General features: G+C 38.4%; 2 pseudogenes; both read left to right on the forward strand.

Moving 5' to 3' along the window:
* LOC134390526 (ski oncogene-like) overlaps positions 1-7,754 on the forward strand; it is a 64,423-nt pseudogene extending 56,669 nt beyond the window's left edge.
* A 14,047-nt stretch (positions 7,755-21,801) lies between these two features.
* LOC134391255 (Parkinson disease protein 7 homolog) lies at positions 21,802-22,358 on the forward strand (annotated as a pseudogene).
* Positions 22,359-22,751: the final 393 nt, after the last annotated feature.

The following is a 22,751-nucleotide window of genomic DNA, read 5'->3' on the forward strand; positions in this document are numbered from 1 at the left end:
CACTTTGGCGCACATGTGCAGTTAACGTATTTACAACAGACATGCTCTTGTGGTCAGCCAGGTACGAGGTGAGGGAGCCCAACCAGTCTGTCTTGACTTTCCTCACACCATATTTTTAAACTCCTGCCTTTCTCTCAATTAGCTCTGGGATCTCTTAAAAAAAAAACACACACACACACACCTCTTATGTATCTGCATTATCTTCCCCTCTATTTCCCACCTTTGACTACAAATCTCCTAGAAGATTTTCTCTATGACGTGCCTCTACTTTGTGGAGAAAAATGAGCACGTTTTACCTGGGTCTAAGTTGTTCTCAGTATCTGGCTTCTGTGATACCTCTGAGGCTCATGTGTCATCAGTTGTTGGCTGATCCAAGTTGCTGAGCGCTGCAGTTCCCTGCATACTAAGGTCTTCCTTACTCTCTTGTGGGAGATCTTCACGTGGTGGTTGCTTCTCTACAGGGAGGGAAGAGGAGAGTGCACCAGGCTAGCACAGCTTGACACCACCTGTGCAGCCAATCTGCACCTCAAGCCCACCCCCATCTCAGCATTCTCTCCTGCACGCCCACCATGCAGGGCCATCACATGGAGCCCAGCTGGGCGGGAAATAGGAGTTTCAGTTTCTTTTATTCCACTTCAAGGATGACTAATCTACATAATACAACTTACAAAGAAGCCTGTATTCCCTAGTATTACATAAATAAATAGATTTATAGTAGGGACTTCAATAATTTAACTCCCCTTGGAAAACCAACATATATGCACACAAAGAAATGTGTAGAAGGGAACTTCAATCAAGAGCAAAAGTGTGAAATGCCTCTTCTATAAAGAGTAATACAGAATTTCATGCACATGCACAGTCACGCTTGTCTCACAGAGCTAGTACAGAGGAAGGCATTCCACACGAAGCAGGTGGCTGAAGTGTCTTTCAAATATTCTCAAAGTATCTCAAGGAGCCAAAAGAGTACACCCATCCCTTTCCCTAAGACACTCAAGGCATGCTGCAATGTGATCCATGGCAAAGACAAATTTCTTTGCCGCCTCACAATTTACCCTGAAAACTCATTTGAATTTTTTATTCCCACCCCAAATATATCTGCTTTGATTAAATGCAAAAACGTTTTCCTCCCCTAATTCTCAGGAATAACTGGCATCCTGGGGAAATATGTTATTCTGAGGCTTTATGTCCTCCTGTTACTCTAACTTATATCTTCAGTTCAAATACCTCCATTTGAAAATCCTGGATACAAAGAACAGTGCATGGAACCAGGAATCAGAAAGTTTATATCAGGATACTGGCTTGGGATCAATTCAGCAAATACTTACTGAATGACTTCTATGTGTCAAGGGCTGTGTTAGGGGCTCCTCATACTGGTTCCACCCTTGATTAATCGGATGCAGGAGCCCTAGTTTAACTGGAGAAAGTGACTGCTGCCAAGAGGCACAAAAGAACATGACATCCACAAAAGACGAACTTTGGGGGAAATGCAGGAACACAGGCAAGGATCAGTTAGAGTGCAGGTAACTCGAATAAGAAATTGTACTCAGTAAAGCCCTTTCAGAATTTTACATGATATCTGTACTTCGTTAACAAGTGCAACTCGTATATCATTTTCTTATTTATGTCTTTCTCTTTAGCTTTCTATAAAGTTTCATATTGAAATGTTAATCAGTCTCAACTGTCCAGGAAAAGTAAGGAATTCTTCTCCATACTCCAGCCTAAACAAAAGATGGCAGGAAGGAACATGTGGTCCCTTGTGTTGTCTCTGTCCTTCACGCACCCTGGATATGTGAACAGAGCTTTATGGAGAAGGTATGAGGCACTTCAGCGACCCCTTTCCCCACCTTCTTCTCCAGGCCTGCTCTACGAGGCCACAGGCAGGTACTTTACCTTCCATGGGTCTGCACCAGCCCTCCTCTAGGGGTGGTGCCATTACCAGTGGGGCAGTCTCGTCCACTGTAGAGTGCTGGTACCTGACAAAATAGATCAGGTCTTGAATGTCATCTAGCACCGCAGCCTCTTCAAATATATTATCTCCCTTCATTCCCACATCACCGTTCTTGGACACACATGTATCGAGCATGTTCTCTGCTACGTTCAGAATTTGCGAGTCAGAAGCACGGAAGACTTTATCTAGGACTTTTTCTACATTGTCGGGCAGGCTCTCCCACTGTGCTGACTTCAGCTTTAATGACATTTCTTGTAGTATGGCTTCCAGCTCACGGACATCGAAGTACTTCTGGAACCACTGCAAGCACTGCTCTTCTTTTAAAGAAGCTGCTTATTATACGCAAGTCCTCCCTATGGTCACTGTGCTGATGTATGTGTACATCTACAGGTGTATGTGGCGTCCAGTGGGACAGGTCATCTTCAAGTTCTTCAGAAACAGACCCCTGGTATTCTGTGTCCATGAATTTCTCTATATCCTCGTGGTCCTCTTTTAAGAGTTCTCCCCCAGGATTCTCTGCAACCCCGAGGGGTTCCTGTGGGTTGTCTTTCTTCAGATCATCTCTATTCTGAAATGCTTTGCCTTGCTCTGGAGTCCTAGTTTTCTCCTTGTTCGGGAAATCAGTTATGTCAGATGGATTCTGTGCTTTCTTATCTAGCAGAGGGCTCTCTTCTTTTCCCACCACGATACCGCCTGGGTCCCTGCCTATTGTGTCTACTCCTTCGGCCATGGGTTCACCTTTTTCTTTTAGTATCCCAAATCATACTGGTTTCTTGTTTGTTTTCTTCAGTTTCCAGCTCAGGATTAATGGTTCCTAAAATTGCTCTTTCGGTGACTTGCACATTTACGTCTGCCTGCCTGTCTTGAGTCCCAGGGCTCTTCTCTCTAGACTGTTTTGCAGTGACAGCATTTTCATTTTCCAGTAGCTCTTCAGGGGGATAGTCATCCTCTGCTGCTTCTGGATTTTCCGCATGGGAACCTGGCCCTCGTGTGCTGTCAGTCTGGTCTGCCTCCCGCGTGCCGGAGGAGTCCTCGCTGTCCTCTGCCGCAGTGGCCTCATCTTCTCACTCACTCGCTCGCTGCCTGCAGCGGCCACAGCTCTTCCTCGTTGCTCGGAAAGACTTCTTCCCAGAGAGGGAGCCTCTGATTTTTGTTCTCTCAGCAAACCGATTTTATTTGAAGAGGAGAATCTAGGCTGATTTTGAGTTTTATGAAATACTTGCTCTTTAAATTCCTCATGTTGATGCTCCATTGAAGGCATGTGTGGTTCCGGTTCACTTACCAAAACATTCACTTCTGCCACACTGTCTCTGGATGCATTATGTGGACTATCTCCCAAAAGTGGCACAATGTCCAAGGATTCCCATTTAATCTTTCCTTCACTCATTTGATTCCCTGCAGCGTTATGTACAGATCCACTCTCTGAGCCATCTTCCAAAATCTGCTCCCCAGGCTTTTCTCCGTGGAGTGTGCCTTCTGAGACATGAATAGCTGCTCCTTTCTGGTCATTTTCTCTGTCACCAGAGGTGGATTTTAATGTGTCTTTATGCTTTTCAGCAGCTAATAAAGAGTCAGGGTTACTGTCTGGAGTAGAGCTGTGCACAGCCATCTCCTCCTGCCTCTCACCGTGTAATTCACTCTCACTTTGTACCAGGCCCCTCTCAGGTTCTTGAACTTCCCTCCTTTTGCCTCTAATGTGAAAATTCTGTGTCCACTTCTGGGTCTTCCCATTATTTCTTTCAGGGACTTCTACAATCAAAAGACTGTCTTCTACATTTTCAGTGTCAGTATACTCTATGGCTGATCTTGGTGTCTCCTGTTTGATATTCGGGATGAATGAATCATCACCTTCCTTTTCTTCCTCTGAAGAAGGACTCTAAATCCATCACACCTGTTTTCTCTTCACCTCCCGTGACAATAGAGAATATAGTATCCCCCAAGTTGTTAGTATAGTTTTATCACCCTTTTTGATGGCAGGAGGCAAAGTTATCTCAACCTTATCCTCTCCATTTGAATTCTGCTCTTTCTCTGTTGAATATTTCTCAACTCCAGACGTCATTGGAGTTTTCATATCTTCTTCACTTGTAAAGGTTAGTAATGGTAGCTCATCAAAGTTTTCTTTATTCTCCTCTTCTTTTTCAAATGTGTAATACTCAGCATCTAATTCCTCATCAAAATTATCTTCTAAACAAGTAAAAAGTCTGCTTGTCTCATCGTCAGATACAAGTGCATCAGCAGTTGAGCCAAATGTGGTTTTCAACTCCAGAGTCATGTCCTTTTGCAAAAGTTTATAAACATCAATCTTCTCCTGTTCACTGGAAATCTGAGAGCTATTGCTGGTTTTGTTGTTTTCACTTTGTTTAAATTTAATTGATCTTGCAGCATTTCTTCAAGAAGTTGAAACAAAGACTACTCTCCCTTAGCATCTCCCATTTGACTGTTTGCATGTTTCTCCTCAGCTATAAACCATTCCTTGAGATCATTAGTGTTTTCTAGAAACACACTTGTTTTCCCCTGAGTCAGCTTCTTCTGGTTTAGGTTCAGGTTCATTTTCCTTAGATACTTCAGGAGTGTTTTCCACATGCACATGTAGAGAAGTTTTTTCTAGAGCTTTCTCAGAAACTCCAGTTGCAGAATTGTATAATTCCAAAAACCCTAAAAGTTCTTCTACATTATAATTCTCAAAATCGTCTCTTCTGCCATCAAAACAAACAAAATCTGTCTCCTGTAAGGGAAGAAAAAGATTAATGTGTCTCTAACTAAGTGGCACAAGAGCAAACTCTTACCATGCTACTGACAGACATAACTCCAAGTTCATTTTGGGTCTAGAGGGGCTCCTGTGTCAACCTCGAGTGATGACTACTCTCAGGCAGTGGGGGCCAGGAGGCTGGAGTCCACTTTCCCACCCAAGTAGTACTCCTGGCTTCGCTTCATTCTCTCTACCCCAGGGAAGGAATGATTCATGTGGCTGGTGAGGTTGCTCGGCCCCATCCCTGTGTTGTGTTTTGGACCTGCCAGAGGGAATTCACAGGTGACTTATAGGTTGAATCCTTAGCAGTAAGCAACAGGGAGTGTGCTGCCAAGTCACCATCTTTAGTTCTGAAGAGTTTGATTTACATGTTCCCCAAATGTCACAAGTATCATGATAATCAAGTGAAACAGACACTTGGGAAATATTAATAAAACAAATCTTTATTAACTATTACTACAGAGAACTTCAGCAAGAGGGGAGATAAAGTTTACTGATCTTTTACTAAACATTTTTAGCATAACAGTCTTATAAACACCATTGTTATGTATTTATCTGGTGCATACTAAAAACAAGATAATGGAAATACATGTTCTTAAATGCTGCTTTGAGAGGCAGGTAAAGGCTCCTCTCTCGAGCCTGAAGGTAGTAAGTCTCTTGCAGCAGGGGGTGGTGGGTAATCCTGGGGGCCATGGGTTGGGGGTGGTAATCGGCTACCAGGAATAAAGTACTCTCTCGGGCCAAGAGAGCCAAAAGGTCTAAATGGTGTATGTCCTGGTCCAAATCCCCAAGGGTCAAAAGGCAGGTCCCATCTTCCAGGTGGAACGCCTGGTGCATATTCTCTTCAGTCTAGTGGTGGACGCATACCAGGACCTGGAAAACAAACATTCAGTCATGTAAAGATACCTACGAACATATCTAAATTAAGATGATTCCATGTACATTAACATATTCTCTAATTTCTCACAACCCTAGAACGTCAAGTGGTGGCATCCCGGTTTTATAGATGAGGCAAAATGAGACTCAGCATTTTTAAGTTACATGCCTTTGGCCGGCCAGCCACGAAAGAGCATGGGCAGGATTTAAACATGGCTGTACCTAGCTCCACACCTGCATTCTTTCCACTATACAGTCTTGCCTTCTTTTTCTCATAAGAGCTCAATTTGTACTTGGACATACCATAATACCATACCAAAAGTGACAGATTATGAAATAGGTCTTCCCTGCAACAAAGAAATTTAGAGAAATGAAACCCCATTGTGTACTACTGTAAAAATTCATGCAATAGCTCAGCATAGAACTAACGTACACCATCAAATTCAAGGTGCTTGCTCTCCTGGAGAAGACATTCTAGCTTCATCCAATTAAAATCAGCAACATTCACAGGATAGCTATTACATCCTACCTTCTCTTTCAAAACTCCTCATCTATTCCCAAGTGAGGAGTGAGGCTTTAACCTTTCCTTCTTTTGTGTTCTGTGACCCATTTCTTATGCTTCTGTTATGGGTGATCACAAGCTTTATGTTGTAGAATCTATGTTTCTGTGACCAACAGGACACCTTGAGTTCAGGGATGTGTCTTAACCACCTTTCTATCCATTGCAGAGCCTGGTACATAGCCATGAGTGTTTAATAAACAGCTGCAGAAATAATATATCTGTCCATCAAGAGCTCCTTTTCTTGTCTAGAAGAGATAGTTACTGCCATCTTAGTACAGGGAGACTGTGTAGCACTCCATGTGTCCTAAGAACTTGAGCCAAAATTAAAATCTACACAGTCAGCTTTATCCTTGTATTGCAAAGCCCTGCAATAGCAACTGTTTTAGCGAGGAACAGAGAGAAAAGATGAATATGCTTTACAAGTCAGTTACTACTATTGAAATCATCATACCGAATGGTGGAGGAAATGGCCGAGGCCAGAAAGGCCCGCAGAGGAGAGGAGGTGGTCCATATCGAATGGGTGGTGGGATGGGGCCTCCAACGAGGGAGCTCATGGGTGGCACCCCCGGAAAAGGAGGTGGGGGGCCTTTAGGAGCCATATTAACCTGCAGAATAGAAGCAATTCAAGTTTTGAAAATACTTCGGTTTGACAGACAAAAGCACCAACACCAGTAAAAGGTAAAACCCAAAGAAGCAGATGTCAGACACCTGTCCAAAGAACAGAATCAGTGCAACAAAATTCTGTCCCTCCCCTGTTTGTTCTCAATGACAGCTTAGAGAGGTTATAGGGATGCCACAGGAGTGAACGGTCTCACTGTAAGCATATTACTGTTTGTGTCTGCGAATGGAAGGGAAAACCTGGAGGACTGTCAAAGGTTATCAGTGGAGATGACTCCTGATTAATGAAGAAGCCACACCACACACACTGTGATGTCCCTCTAAGGCAGTCACTCTCTCCATTCACCACAATAGCTCTTTATTTTCATATTAAGAATGCAGAGAATAAAAAGGAATAAAAATTCCATTCTCTACACATGTCCTAATAGCTACTAGTCAGAGTACTTTCAGAAGGGCTTTTGTATATCTTGAATTCTCAGATCTCTAAATCTCTAAGTATGAACATCTTATTTTCATTGTGGGAGAACAGAGTTTTAGATAATTTGCTGAAGGTCCCCCAGCATGGAAGAGGCCAAGCTACAATTCAATACCAGGTTTGCCTCCAAGCCCTTGCTCTTTCCACCTCTGCTTCTCATCTCTAACAAAGGGGTCTCTACTCTCTCTAAAGTCTTCCACCTCAAAGGGCTTTTGGGTCTAACCCAAGCTTCCCTTCAATAAAGAGATCTCTCAAGAGATATGTGTTCCTGGAGTCCTGCCCTGGAACTCAGAAGTATCTTCCAACAGAAACAATGTTATATATACAATTAGGCAGACACAGCTCTAATATTTACCTTCATTCATTAGAAATTCTATATATTATAAGATACTGACTAATCATTTCCTATGTTAAACTGGCTTGAAAACTCTAAATATTTAAACTTACTTTGATTTCAACATAGAGAAGCCCTATGAGGTATGATCAGAAGACTTACCAGTTATAACAGCAACAGAAGTAACAAGAGAATACAGTTATGTGAACATAATTTAAAGCCATTGCTGGGAATGGAATCAACAGGTAATTACAGATTTTCACTACTATTTCACTTGCAGCAAAGGTTCTTCTGTTATCAATCTGTAATTTCAGATCATTCAAAGTAGGCTTTCCCAGGGCCAGCCTGTGGTTCAATTAGGAGAGTGTGGTGCTGATAACACCAAGGCCATGGGTTCGGATCCCTATGTAGGGATGGCCGGTTAGCTCACTTGGAGAGCATGGTGCTGACAACAACAAGTAAAGTGTTAAGATCCCCTTACCGGTCATCTTTTTAAAAAAACCCCAAAAAACATAGTGGGCTTTGGTTAGTGTACAAGTGGAGAAATTTTTAAATAGCAGTCTTCCAAATGAAAATATAAGAACTATGGGTCTTGCAACTTAAAATGAATTTACTTTCCCTAAGAGCATTCAACACTGAATCACACAATATAGTTGAAATGATGACTTTTCACATTTTTAAGAGTAATTACAATTATAGCAGATGCTCTGAACAGGTTAATTGTCTAACCAAAACAGGCAAGAGGAGAAAAAAACAGCCAACCAACTAGTCAGATTTCAGCAACATTCCCAAATCAAGGACAAGAGTGAGATCAGTACTGCAGTGCAATTTAAAGCCAAGTACACTAGTACTCCTCATATCCTTTCCAGAAATACACCAAGTACAAGCTCAGTCCAGTCCTCGAACTCTATGTACTTACTGCTCCTAGATGCTCAGCCAATGAAGTAATGCTGGGAACTGAAGGGCCTTCAGGCTCTTGGGGAACAGTTTGATTTAAAAAAAAAAAAACAATCGAACACTCAAAGAGGAGATGAGGCAAAGAGAGAGTGCTGTAGGAAAAGCTGAATGTTCCTGAAATACCTAATTGTAATTCACAACAGCTGCAGCATTTACCTTGTCCCCGTCCATCACCTTAGAAGGGGAAGAGCTTCTTGAGTTGCTGTTCATCATGGCAGCTGCACCAGATCCTGGGTCTGTGAAAGGCCAGAGTATTTATTTAGACTGATTTTGACTTGTACACTGTGAAAAAAATCCTCCACTCACCTTCCACCATGACTTTAGACTCTTTGAACACACTTAGGTCTCTTTCCAGAGGCAGAGGTTTTCCCAGACACCTCAGAAGACCATTGAGGATGAGACAGAGGCCTGTCCACTGACCCTTGAGAAAGAGATAACTGAGCCCTTGAATGTATTTTTTCAGAAGAAATAAATCAATTGTGGACAGACCTGGGTTCAACTCTAGCTAAAAAGCGGCATTAGAAACGGGACTCCCAATACAATTAAGGGAAATCACTTGTAATTTATGCACGGGCTTAAAGAATTAAAATAAGAACTGTTGTAGATTGAAATAACAGCAATAAACCCTGCACATTAGTAGCACTGGTCCTGTAATTCATTTAAGCTTGATATAAATTCTATAGGCTGATTTGTTTCACTACATAATCGGACTTCAATATTTTACCTAGCATTATAGACATATTTAGGATTTTTAAAACAAACTTATAGTATTTCAGATTATAGTGGTGATATACAGAAGTATATATACTGCATAAACTATAAAGTTTTAAGGCTAGTTTTATAATATTCAGGAGAGGAACCTCAAATTTAAAGATGTAGGGTGATACTTCCCAGTAAAAAGTTAAAAGAAACCAAAAACAAGAAAAGGACCTCCACAGAAATAATAAATAAATGCTTTCTGTTCTAAAGTAGATCTTCAGTAGACTATCCACCAACACAAATGAAGAAATTTGCTTCTGTCTACTGGATCGACCCAAAATTCTAAAATGTTATTTGCATTAGAAATCTTGAATAAGAGGGAAAGAGCACTCTTGAAAAGTTTATTTCAAGGTCACATGTGAATGCTCATCAAATTCTCTTCTAGGCATATCTCTTGGGTTGAGAGTATCGGAGAGAGGCCTCCCGGGTGGCTGTGCTGCCAGTGGAGGGGAGCATTGTCCACCACTCACAGGGGATGGGCCAAATGAGCCGTTGTGGCTCAAAGGACCTGAAGAAGACAGCGTCTTGTTACCACTTTAAGACCTTAATTTTCTTCGGTAAGTTCTTGGAATTATTTCTAGGGCATCATAACTATTACACACAAAATAAAAAGTAATTTATATACTCTTTACACCAAAAAACAGAATGCTGCTTTTTACGAAATGTTTCCCACCTCTCCGTGGAGGGTTTTGTGTGTTTGGTCTTCCTGGCATTGGTTTTACAGTCACAGGCTCTTCTTTCAGCAGTGCCACCTTCTGAGTTATTTCCAATAATCTTGAATATAGAGAAAGCATGGACTTAAATATGAAATAGAAATCAATTCCTTATTAGAGACCACATAGTTCAGCCTTTAAAAAATTAAACTGCATTGAAAATAGAGATATCAAAATCACTGACTTGTATCTCAGGTCAGCGGCTTCCCTTTTCTCTTCAGCTAAAGCCCTTTCTGCATTGTGAATTCTTATCTGTTGGAGAAAATATATTTAAATTCAGTTGTGGTAGATTACACACAAAGTAAAGGAAAGAAAGAAAAGCTTACCCAGTTAGCATGCACTTTTTTTTCCTGAGCAGCAATCTGAAAAGATACATCAAAAAATATGTTTTGGAACTCATTATAATAGCCATTAGAACAGTCTGTACTCAATACCAAAAAATTCTGCAACTGTAGGGCAGTATAATTATTACCTGATCTTTAAATGAGCGCTCTGATTTCTGCAGTTCTTCCTCCATTTCTTCAATTCTGCGCCTAAGAATTACACTTGTTTTTACCAGTTAAAGCACAACTGGATAAAAATTCAAACAACCTGGCCACATTCCCAATACTCTTAACAACTGTACCCTAAAAGAATTCATCCATACATATAAAAACATATTTACATGGTTATATAAATAGAGTACAAGAATGTTGAAAGCTAATGCTACATAATTTCCTTATTATTTAATGGCTAGAAATTCTGAGTCGATGGAGATTATGAGTTGATAAATTATAGTTTCCTTATATGTTCTTCAATATGTTCCCAAATAATCCTTTTAATATCTTCCTTGGTAAAGCTTTTTTACCCCCATTATCAGAAAACTTCCGAAAATTATGACTACTGCATCTATCAAATGGCACAGTAACTTTAAAGGCTTTTGATACATCCTATAACAAATTGGTCTCTTAAAGAATCACTGCAATATATACTCCCCTCTCCCCCAAACTGTTTGCATTAACCAAGTTCCCTTACATACAGTCTTGCCAGCACTGGGTATAAAATTTACTTTTTCTCTTGTGAGAACTGAAGGTATTCATGCCCACTGATATTTATGCTTCTGTTCAATTATTTTCTTCTACAAAATGTAAAGATGGTTATAAAAAAACTAACACTAGTTTCATTAGCCATTGACACCACCTTTAGAAGCTGAACTCACTTGTAAGTTTTTACTTCCTCTGCGGCCAAAACCACCTTCTCATCTGCAGTTGACAGCTGCTGCTCTCTTTCTTTCCGCTCATACACTTCTTCACTCAATTTCCTAAGATAAAATGGGTTGTCAAGTGAAAGTGTTTCTCTTTCTTCCCAGCAGTCTAGCTGAAATCTCTATTCAAATGTCACTTCCCATCCTACTCCCAAAAATACACAGACATACAGAGTCTAAGAAGGAATTCAAACCTGCCATTTAGGGATAAAAATCAAACTATGGCCTGTTTGAGAATCACCTGCATTTTCTAACTCATAATTCTCTGCTCAATAATGAACGAAACAGATGTAAAAACACAGTGGGCAATCTCTTGTGCTGGACATGAAGAAAGCTCACGTTACTTCAGTGTGGAGACCCAGCTGAATCAACCGAGCATAGCTAAGCTTATTTGGGATAAGCAAGGGAGAATTACTTCTCTTCCTTCTACCATGGAAAGACCACTAGTTACTTTTCTTATTTTGTTATGGATGAACTGTTTCTGAAACCAAGACATGATAAAGGTAGTCAGCGAAAGAGCCCTTGGAACATGTCATGTAACTGTGCAATTAACGGGAGAACATTTTCACATGTCAGGTGTGGAACTCCTACTACCTACTTCGATGGAATCATGATTAAGGAAAGAGGCCAATCTGAGTATTGGCAATGTTTATTGAACAGAAAAAAAATCCAAATGGTCAGGGTGATATCTACTAGAAACTGGTTTCAACCTAATAACCTTCAAGTTCATGATTTCAATCTAGTATAACATAGATTGTAAAGGGAGCAACATTTAATGATTTAAAAATGCCCTTTTATAGTAACCCTTGTACTTCTTTACCCATAGTTCTGATTCATGATACTTAAATTGAAACTTAACTTTCTATGAATCAGAAGCAAAATTAGAAGAGCTATAGTAAAAAAAGTTTCCTAACACCAAAGAAAAAGGTTTACGTATTTTTTTATAACTGCTCATTCAGTACTTTAGGAAATATTTTACATGTGGCTATAATACAGCAGTCACCTTGTAAGGTGCTAAGATAAAAGTATGGGTGAAGTACTATACCCACATTAAAAAAAAGGAGCTCACAGTTTAATATGTAAAAGATATATATAAGAACTGAACAATCCCTCCCTAACTCTGGTTTAGTAAGAAATGTGAAAAAACTGAGACTTGAAGAAAGACCAGAGAGAATTTTGCTTCCAATAGTGGATGAGTTAGTCTGAGAACAATGAGAAAATCTTGACAAAAATAGAAAGAATGTGCTTGAAGGCATCAGAGAGCTGATAAGGCATGAAAGATACATGTGTATGGCCAAGATCCTGTAGGAAAAAGAATCTCAGAATTACAAGTAAGACTGGCATTTTAAGCCACTCTTCCCCTAGGTTCATCCACACATTGAAGACAGTGCAGAGAGATAAGGAGGCTGAACAAAGCTTCCAACAGGTCTCTGGTTCAAATAAAAAAGAGGTGGAGTTCTGGGCTGCTGGAGATGGAGGAACTCTATTAAAAGCCCTGGGCTTTGAGCTGAGAGTAGAGAGTGCTGGATATGTGGAATATTAAACTGGTAATACACTGTCCTTTGAAGAAACTATGACATTTCTGAATGACCTTAACTGCTGACTGGATTATTTGATGATGACTTGCTAGAAATAACCTCAAATATTTCCGGTGGGAAGATCACACCCTCCTAGGCCTCAAATTTCCTTTATCATTATCATAATTGTCACTCAATCTAAACTGGGCAGGCACTCCACAAGACAAGACAATGTGATCAAAATCTAAAATACAAGAGAAATGGACTCAACGGCTTCTCATAATGGAATTAGTTTTACACAGATTTTTTAAATTATTGTGCCTTACATATTCAAGGAAGTGAAAATGAAGATCAAGAATTTCAGCAGTGGATTAGAAATTATAAAATGAATAATAGTAATTGAAATTAAGAACTCAATGACTGACTTTAGCAGCAGGTTTCATAACTGAAGTGATATTTTAGTACATTGGAAGACAGGTCTAAAGAAAACATCCAGAATGAAGCAAATTGAGAATGCAGGAGATAGAGGAAATAATTTTTACAAAGCCTGACATGTTTAATTGGTATCTCAGGAGAAGACAAACTGAGGCAAAATTAATACAGAAAAAAAAAATACCTCCAAATTCAAGAGGTGTTCATCATCCAAGCAGCATAAATGGAAAAGAGAGACAGAGAAAGGGGAAAAATGAAAACCCCACTCTTGGGCACCTCCCCATAAAACTGCTGAAAACCAAAAAGAAGTATGACTGAAGGTGCTAGGACAGGGGTGAAACATTTGAAAGAGGGGAAATAAGAATGATAACAGATTCCTCAGGGAAACTTTAAAACCAGAAAATAAGCAATTGGTTATCTTTAAAGTGCTGAAATTCAATAACTGAAAAATTCTAGAGGCAGCAGAAAGATATTTTAAAATGGAATCAAAATAAAGACATCTGATACAAAGGTAAACTCATCGAATCTGTTACTAAAGGATGTTCCAGTAGAATGAAAGTGATCCCAAATGTAAGACCAAAGATGTAGGTGAATAAAGAACTACAGGGACAATAAATATGTGTGTAAATTGAATGAACACTGCAGGACAGCACTGTGAAAGACAATAAAAAGTCTTGTGGAGTTTGAGGTATACAGAATATTAATATACACTAGCACAAAAGCACCTAAGTCGGGAAGGAAATAAAGCCCAGAAAGAGGTAAATCTATTAATTTATGTCAGACTTTTTGATAAGTCTGGGATATAATTTTGTGGTCTTTTAAGCTATGGTCACGTGTCAGTTAATGGGGATACATTCTGATAAATGCATTGCTAAGTGATTTCATCACTGTGTAAACACCAGACTGTGTACGTACACAAACCTAAATGCTATAGCCTACTACACATCTATAATCTGTGGGCCTACCATCATACATGTGGTGCATCATTGACCAAAATGTCATTACAAGATGAGCAAGATGACCTGTAACTAACTACCAAGCTTAAACAAGGGAAGAGAATAATTTAAAATGTTCAAACAATTCAAGAGGAAGAAGAAAAGAAACACAGTACAAACCAACAAACGGAAAGCAAATACCAATATGTAGATTTAAAGTTAGACACATATTTAGCAGTTACATTATAAGAAAAAAATGAGTACTCACCCAGTGTCTATGGCTATTTATGCCACCACTCCCTCCAGAAAAGATTTTAAGGAGCATAAACATTTGAGTAAGCAGGAGATTGGCAGGTGGAAATAGAGTTAGAATACAGTTTTGCTACGGACAAAACCACACACATGATGACCAGGAGGCGTGGAGTGGTATGAAGGGACTGTACTGTGTGTGGCTGTAGGTCAGGAAGCATCCGAAGGAGCTACAGGAAATGGACCTGGAGAGGCAGCTCGGGGCCATGTAAGGGGAGCAACCTCTATACCTGCTGAGGAGTCCAACATGGATACTGAAGAGAATGGCGTATCCTTGACAGAGTTTAGGCACATAATGAAATGGACCCACTTGTATTTTAGGATATTCACTCTTGGAGCTTCAAGAAAATTGATCAGAGTGTGGAGGAAGTTGCATAAGAAAGGGAGACTGAAGACAGGTGATTAGTTAGGGGACTGGCAGAAAAGATGACATGTGCCTGAACTAACATAGTGGCTTTGAGAGAGGACAGTAGAATACAGACCAGACATGGTGACTGAAAGGAGGCTGGAGGAGCTGAATAAAATAGAGCCACAGTGCCCGAGTCCTGAAGAAAAACGGTCACTTACATGATTCACCCTACTATTAGGGCAGAGACATGCTTATTCTTAGAAAAGGTAATAAAAAGAGGAATGTTTCTCTCAAGTGGGCCCAGTTGTTAGATCTTGCCTGAACAAAATTCGGAAATCTAAATTGGTTGCTTGATGAGTGCAGAATTAGAAAAAGTTAACGGTGTGCTTTCAGTGTTTAATGGCATCAGGCAGTACAAGCACTTTTTAAGAAGTTACCTTTATTCAGCAATACAGGCCTTCTCCCAGACTGAGTAAAGTGTAAGAGTAAACACAAATAGCAATGCCACAGACAAGCTATTTTTAGGAATTCAAATATTTTTGTGGAGAAAAACCTCAAAATTGACTACAAAAATACATCTTTTGAGAGATACTTAGCTCCAAATTTGAGATGTATATTTCAAAAGATTAATTCCTAAATATACACACCAAACAGATATTTCTGTATTCAAAACTCCTAACATCCTTACCATAATTACATCATGATTAGTCTGAATATTTGATTTTATTAAGTCCTATACTTTCAGTAACTATATATTCCTTTTGAAGTTCTTATTCTACTAAAAAACATGTCGTAAAAATCACCTGGAATTTGAAAAGACTATATCAAGCACTAGTAAAACAAATGTAAGACTAATCCGAATTACATAAATGACCACAAAGAAAGGCCAATGGAGTAAGTGGTGGACTACAGACAGGGTGTGCATCTGCAGAATAGAAGCACGTGTGCAGCAGCAGCTGCTGCTACCAGTAAACCACTCCCCTCACATGAATTACAGTCAACAATTCCTGATGGCTGGTCAGAACAGAAAGAAAAATGCAAGTTCTGGGGAAAAAAATGCAAAGAAGTAAAGACAACACATACCCATCAAAGATGGAAAAAACCATAAATAATCTTTAAGATAAAATTATCTGCATTAGTATACGTATTTAGTCATGACAATTGTGTTAACAACTAACAATGAAAATCTTACTTTTGCAGAGCCATCTCATTCTGCTGGTATATTTCACTCAAAATCTCCACTTTCTGCCTCAGCGTTTTACATTCATCCTCCAGTCCAGCTTTGGCAGACTGCAGTGAACTGCAGTCCTTTTCTAATTGCTTTATTCCATCTGTAAAGGATAAAACAGTTGAGCTCTATGTGTGTGCACAAGGACTTCAGAACGTGGTTGAGAAGGTGGTGCCGACAGGAATGAGAAGGGCAAAGCAATAAGCCATTCCTCATCTTCCCAATGATATTTTGTATCTTTCCAATATGTGGTGCTTTCTTTTGAAGAAGCAACCTACCTTGCAGGTTCCATTTTGTGGACATGGAGGCTCTTAGCTTAAATTGTAAGAGTTTTAGATCTTCTTCAACGACTGATATTGTAGTTTGTGTCTAAAAAGTGCAGAAGAGAGAAGTATTCTTAAAAGTGAGTCATCGTTAGTATTCACAAGCACTTATGGGACTCTATAAAAAGGATTATACCTGAGAGATGCCCATCATCTGCTTAATTCGAGTTTTCATTTTCCCATTTTGGTTACCTATAAAACAGAAGGTTTTAATTGCTTTTTCTTCCCTTGCTTTTTTAAGTATATATTTTCTTGACTTCCTCAAAACTACAAAATTATCGTGTTCAAATACTAAAAGAAAAAAGCAAATTAACCAACAGAACTAAGGAGACTAATTGACTTTTAAGAGAATTAGAAATATAATTTAAAAAGTAAATTCCTAGTATGTACAATAAAAATGTTATCCATGCTGTTTTTGAGCAAGAAGAAATATCTGAGACGAAGCTCTGTCTTCTCTCTCAGATCTCTGCTTGGGTAAGTGTCTTATTTTAGAAAGAGTCACTCCTCTGTTCTCCCCCAGATTCTGTTATCAGGTGTGCTTTAAAACAACCACTAATGCAAGCAATAGCCAACTTGGGAAACTGTGTTTAGAAACATTTTCTTCATCAGCAAACACTGCTACCCTGTAGCCTCCACTGTCACAGCCGAAGTTAGTTTATAGCTCCAACCACCTCAGTACTCTTAAAACTGGTTGTAAGGCTTAAAACCGCACAGCTACAGAGACGAGTATTAAAACCATATGTCATCTCTGTGAAGCTGAGAAACAGGTTTCTCCTATTGCATGTGTTCAATACTTAGAGGTATAAAACATGACCCGTACCGTTCTAATGCATGTCAACTAGTTCTCAATGGGATGGAAAAAAAAGTTCACTGTTCTTTGCATTCCAATTGCTATATCACAACCCAGCAGACCACCTCTGCCCAATGCAGACAGACATATATAGAAATCGAATGATATCTTTCTATGACTGTAAAGCTTAAGAGGAAATTCTGCCAGCGGAGAAGCAGCATCAGTGTACTAAATTAAAGACAGGAAGGCAACAATGGGTCCAACTTCCTGAGACTGATCTTACCTCCCACCTCTCCATTTGCTAATTCATCTGACTCCTTTCCTCCTTTATTTTGACTCTCAGATTCAGACTCATACTCTAACTGATTCAACTGTGTAATGCAATCAGTCAAAGCCTAGAAAAGAAGCAAAAGGGGATCCATAAGAGCCTCTCAATTTTAATCCAGCAAATTTCATGAGAATTCATGAGAATTAAGCATGTATTCATGAGAATGAACTTACATTAATATTATCATCTTTGTGAGTAAGAGCTACTTGTAAATCTTTCTGAGACTTCTTAAAGGATTGGATTTGCTCACTGAGTTCATCATGTGATTTACTCCAGTCTCTGATTTCCTGCTGCAACTGAAAGGTCAAACATGTGAATTCCCACAGGTTAGGGCTTTTGCACTGAAGACATGAGAACTATGTGAATGAGACTGGGAAGTAAGAAACTAAGCCCCTCCCTGACCTGTGACTATGGGTTAAAACCCTTGCTAAAGGAAAGTGGAGAGTGGTCTTAACATTCAGAGCTATAGCATGAACACCAGATCTGTCAAGGAAGTTGATCCAGTTCACTGTATCCTTCAGAAAATTGGGGCCAATTCAAATAACTCACTTCCAGTAGGAATGGAAGAGCATGTCCTATCGTCTCCCAAGTCCAGACTCTTGATTATGTAACCTTCCCTTGGCCAGTGAAGCAGTTAATTACTCGAAGAAGGGTTAAAAAATACCTACTTCTTTGGTCTAAAAAGCCAATCTATTAAACCTTTGAAGTTACTCAAGTTAGTAGTTGGTTAATGTTTGATAAGACAAAGTCTAAACACTCTGATCATAAATTGTACAGAAGAACAGGAGCTCTGGAACAGATAAGAATGTAGACATGCACTCAGTTCTGGAAGCAGAGTTTTAACTTTGCATATCCAGGTACAGAATTCTGCATGCTCATTTCATTACCTTAAAAACCAATCTGAGAAAAAATATTCATGAGGTAATGGTATTTGGTTGTCTAGATTACATGACCTTAGACATCCATTATTTTTTTTTTACCTGCTCTTTCTTCTTCTTAAGCCTAGCATTTTCTTCTTGAACCCGGTGGCATTCAGACTTCATCTTCTCTTCACTAAGCTTATCTTCTTTAAGAGCAATTTGAACCTAATGTGAAAACATTCCTATCAGTGAATTAATTCGAAAGGACAAGCACGTTACAATTTCCCAACCAGAAATAATGTAGTTTTCATTTTCTGTATATTTTAGCACACATCACATTTTTGCTCCTCAACAAAACTAAAACATAGTATAACTATTCCGTAGGAATTGTAGTCAGCTTTACCTCTGAAAATTCTGAAGCGTTCATGGAGATAACATTGTTTAACTTCTCTATAGATTTCCTGTTTTCTAATATCTGCCATGTGGAAACAGAACACAAAACATATATTAGAATTTTGGTAGAAACATCAGAATATGTGCCAAAAAGAAGAAACAATAACAAAACATATCCCCCTGCCATCCTGTATGTTTCATGTAAAAGCATGTGAACCAATTTTGGCATAGGGGAAAAATCAAGAACTTAAAGAGGAACCATAATTGAGTGCACAAATATTTCATGACATCCACAACCTTCCTGGTTAAGAGATAATGTACTAGATGACCAGACAGAAAGGTGAAAGCAAAGAAAATGAACAAACTTTCAAGTAAACCAATTCAAATCAGTAATTTTTTTCTAATGGCAGAGAAAACAAACAAACAAAGAAACAAACCCAAGAACACTTTAAAAATTCTCTTGCCTGAATTAAAAATGGCAGGATTTGAGGGAGATAAGATAAATTTCACATACAGAAGAAATTCCAAACAATTTATGAAGATACTGGCTCTTCAAGGAGGTGGGGCATAACTCTCCCCTCTTGGACTGTGGGTAACTTCCTTCCAAAGAGTCCAGTATATAAAAGGTGGAAAAAGAGTAATTTCATAACAGAAAAACTTGGCAAGACTACCTTTGCTAGGTGGTCAAGCTCAACTGGGTGTATGACATAGAGGAAGCCTCTCTACTGTCTTTGCAACTTTCATGTAATTCTAAAACTAAAGTAAAAATTTTATTGAAAAAGAACTTACAGAACCAAATGTAAGGACTGTTACAGTTATCAGAGTTACAGTTTCTTGGTTGCTCTACATGTTTCAGAGGACAGAACCAAGTAATATGAAAATTACACAGAGCTGAGGACAAAAATAATTCCATAAAACCACTTTAAATTATATTAGTCCTTAAAATTCCTCAAAAATGGACAGAAGTAGGTTCAACTTCTCTGACTCCCACTCTTACTTTAGATAACAGCATGGAAAATATCGTGTTCAGCTCATGCAGTATACAAAATATTTAAAAGTGTTACACTACAGTAACACTTAGCAGCAAAACTCTTACCAAGTCCTGATTCCTGACAGTATGTTCTCTCTCATGTTCTAACATAACACGAAGACTTTTAGCTGTGTCATCCAGAATTTTACTAGTTTTTTCAAGTGTCTTGATTTTATCCTACAAAAAAAGATATTAAGATTGGTAATAATTACTCATTACTTTTACTTCTGTTTTCAGAATGTAATCCCAAGAAGGGAATTTTACCTTATATTTAATCGCTTCATTACGAAGAATCATATTTTGTTTCTTGGTTTCTTGAATATGTTTCTTCGATTCCTTGATCTATATAAAATAAAGCATTCAGAATTCAAAAATATAAATTATAGTTCTACCAAAACTTAATTCCAAATAAGTGACCCCTTCCAGAATGAAGCAGTGCTTTACACATATGATGACTGCTTAAGATCTGAATGGTTGGTAGCAAATAATAAGAAAATATGATTTAACAATACTATAATAACTAAATTTATAGTAACTGTAAAACAGGCAGAAATAATTCAAGCGGGAACAATGGGGAACAAAACTTAAAAAATCATTATACCTTCTGTTCATACTCTGACAACTTTTGAACAAGTTCTCTATTTTCTCTTGTGATGTTTTTCACCTTGTCAGAAATTTGCTGTTCAGTGACTAAAAAGGGGGCAAAAATCAATACGTCACTAAATAAAATTGTTACCCAATGTATTAGCAGCAAAGACATGTTATTTGGCACTATGAGGAAAAATTACTTCTTTTCAAAAGTTTTATGACTTAAAGAGCAATCTGTAGTTAACAGCAATAAGGATATAAAAATATTATTAAAATTTAAGAAAAATATTCTTATAATAGAATGGCTATTTAAATGAGATTCTAGTTTAAATATATTTCAAAAATGGGAAATATAGTAAAACATTATAGCTTGATGTTCCTTTCTGCATGAAGCACATTTCTTCTCAGAAAATGGGATCCCTTCAAATACATGTTATTTACAAAAAGAAACAGAATGAAAATGCAAATATATTGATTGATATTTCTATTCCTCAAATTATCTAGTTTAATAAATGTTTCATGTATTGATTAAATCATTAGCACAGGAACGTTGTTCACCTGTAATAAATCTGCATTGCCTCAACATTTAAAGTCAGGCTGCCCCAAATTAAACTACTCATCTTCTCTCTAGTCCCACAATTAACTAATCCTCATCTCCTCTCCATTGGTATCACCACCATCTACTCCATCATCCAACCTAGCAACTCAGGAAAACTAAAACTTTCGGGAGCTAATAAGTCAATCAGACATAAGAAGTCATTATATCTACTTCTAGCTTATATAAAACTCATGACAAACACCAATACAGAGGAAACACTTCCATAGATAAAATAATTCTAAAATTTTACCTTGATAAACTCTACTCTTTACCTGGAAGAGAGAGAAATATAATTAAATTTGATGTTAAACATTTTATTAATAAAATTATATAGTTCGTAATATAACAGTGAAAAATCACAACCAAGTGAGAGTTTAATAATTGTTTGACTCAGCCTAATCAATTCATAGGATTAAAAAAAAGAAAAGGTTAGAAAGAATTTCAAATTTAATTGGTGGCGATACTTCATAAATAGTCTCGATAGACAAAAGCACTAAGGTAAATATACCTTGCAGCTAAAGATATTTTTATATATCTATGAAATGAGTACCAATCTAACAAAATGAACATCATTTTAACAACAGATATGGCTAATATTTCATAATATACTAATGCTTATTTACCTAAAATCATTTATTTAATAACCCAAAATAGCCAAGGTGAGGTCTAGAAACAATGACTGTTCAAAAAGAGTCTGAGGAAACAAAATTAAAAGTATAATCCTTGTACTAAGATATGCCTATTTCATTCACCAGAAAACATCTTTGAAATCTTATTCAAAGTTGGATATTGGCTGAATTTAGAAATACTTCTGGGCATGTGGTCCCTTTCAATCAGGTTTGGGTCTTTAAAAAATATGACCTAAAAATATTTCTGGAACTTCAAAAAGAACTCTGGTCATCCTGGCTAAGGGAGCAGAGGAAATGGAGACAGTCATCCCTGTAGATGTCATGAGACACATTGGGATTAAGGTCACCATTGCAGGTCTGGCTGGAAAAGACCCCGTACAGTGTAGCCATGATGTTGTCATTTGTCCTGATGCCAGTCTTGAAGGTGCAAAAAAAAACAAGGACCATATAATGTGGTGGTTCTCCACTAGGTAGTCTGGGTGCACAGAATTTATCTGAGTCTGCTGCTGTGAAAGAGACACTGAAGGAACAAGAAAAGAGGAAGGGCCTCATAGCTGCCATCTGTGCAGGTCCTACTGCTCTGTTGGCTCATCAAATAGGTTTTGAAAGCAAAGTTACAACATACCCACTTGCTAAAAACAAAATGATGAATGGAAGTCATTACAGCCATTCAGAATTGTGTGGAAAAGGACGGCCTGATTCTTACAAGCCGAGGTCCTGGGACCTGATTTGAGTTTATTCTTGCCATTGTTGAGGTGCTGAGCAGCAAGGAGGTGGCTGATCAAGTGAAGGCTCCACTTGTTCTTAAAGATTAGAGCAAAAGAAGTTGATGCTGAGTTAGAGAAATAGGCCTTATAATCCATTCTCTCTGTGTTCACTTCAAACAAAAAATGACTGGTTAATGTGCCGAGAAGCTGTCATTACTGCTTTTGTGAAGTGTAGTTGTGAAGTAACAACTCCACAGAGATTTCTCAGCCTATAAATTGTGTCTGTACATTTCTGAACATTGTCTGCCAAATAAACAGGGCATTTAGACAAAAAAAAAAAAATCTCATGAGTTAGATCATTTAATTTTCCCAAGCCACTATAAACAGTGATCATATATCTGAAAGGGAAGGGAAGACTGCTAGAGCAAAATGCAGATGAGACAAGAGAAATAACTGCTAACATCTTTCTAAATGGGCAAAAACAAAATCACCCCCTGAAGA

Source organism: Cynocephalus volans, chromosome 11, assembly GCF_027409185.1.
Source record: "Cynocephalus volans isolate mCynVol1 chromosome 11, mCynVol1.pri, whole genome shotgun sequence".
Taxonomy (NCBI): domain Eukaryota; kingdom Metazoa; phylum Chordata; class Mammalia; order Dermoptera; family Cynocephalidae; genus Cynocephalus; species Cynocephalus volans.